Source organism: Theobroma umbraticum, unplaced genomic scaffold (assembly GCF_002168275.2).
Source record: "Theobroma umbraticum cultivar Fairchild unplaced genomic scaffold, ASM216827v3 scaffold_67.0, whole genome shotgun sequence".
NCBI classification, from domain to species: Eukaryota; Viridiplantae; Streptophyta; class Magnoliopsida; order Malvales; family Malvaceae; genus Theobroma; species Theobroma umbraticum.
The window spans coordinates 8,199,451-8,200,822 of record NW_018397262.1 but is presented as its reverse complement, the minus strand read 5'-3'; positions in this window follow the sequence as shown (position 1 = coordinate 8,200,822).

Sequence of the window (1,372 nt, the reverse complement as noted above, 5' to 3'; positions counted from 1 at the left end):
GAAATTTGATTAATGAGAGATTAACAAAAAACTATCCTATGAACTGGTAGTGATACACGACAACATAGAAAGAGACATAACCCTCTTCTATGTTTCACCTGTTATGATCACATCATTTAAAAAATAAAAACCGAAATCCGGTTGCAATGGGATCAAACAACAACTCACGAAAGAGTAGCCAGATACTGCATGCAAAAAAAGAATGGTGCAGGAGAAACATACAAAATCATCCCACTGCAATGAGAAAACGTCCTTCCTGCGTACAGTTGGAGTTACTGTCCATAGGATGTTGGTTAAAGGGAATCTCATTACATTGTTTAGATATAGGCATAATTAGTTCATCGATTATGAATTGATTTCAGTATAAATTCTCCCTCTCGACTCTAGTGTCAGTTGTCCATAGCCTGACCCATTATCTATTCATTCGTTTACGTAATCACTTACCTAATCATATGAATATGTTTATTATATATGTACACACACGGTTTAAAATTTTTAATAATAATATGTAGTTATTGGACTCTTTCTTATCAGCTTAATAATTTTACATAATCACTTACCTAATTATATGAATATATTTATTAAGGAAAGATCAATCTTCAACGATTTTATTTTTATATCAAATTGAAGAATTTTTCTTTATTTTTTTTAATTTTGTTTATTTATCATTAAAGACAATATCCTAATTTTAAATTGCAAATAAATTTTGTAATTGAATTTGAAAATCACATTTATTTTTCTATAATAAATTCACAAACTCCATTAGTTATTGGCAGCCAAAACTTGAAAACAACGCTGCTGCAAACTAAGAGCCTTTACTTAATGTTAAGTATGGTCAATTAAGTATATATGGCTTAGGCATAATGTACGCTCAACTCATTAAAATTGGAGGAGGAGCCCCCCTTAAGTCTTATAGGAAAGATTAATTCTATATTTAGCCCTTTAAACACTATTCAAAAAATCTCCTAATTTCGCATATGAAATCTATTATACATATAATATATATTAATATAGATAAATATTACATAAAATAAAATTTTATTATCTTGCATAATTAACTTAGAATTTCAGTCATAGGAGGGTTATGCAAAAAGCCTTGATATTGAGAAAAGAACAAGTATGATTCAATCGAATCAAGTAGCGGTGTAGCTATTCGTTTTTGACGTACTAATAAAATAAGTTCTCAAACTATAACAAGTACGAGGAAAATTCGAACTATGAAAAGATTTTCACATCAGCGATGTACTATAGAAAATTATTTCGGAAAACATTATAATAAAATTAACTCAACATTTTACATTAAATTTGAACTTATACAATTCAATACTCTCCAACTACCATCTATATATGGACCTTGGGAACATCATACATG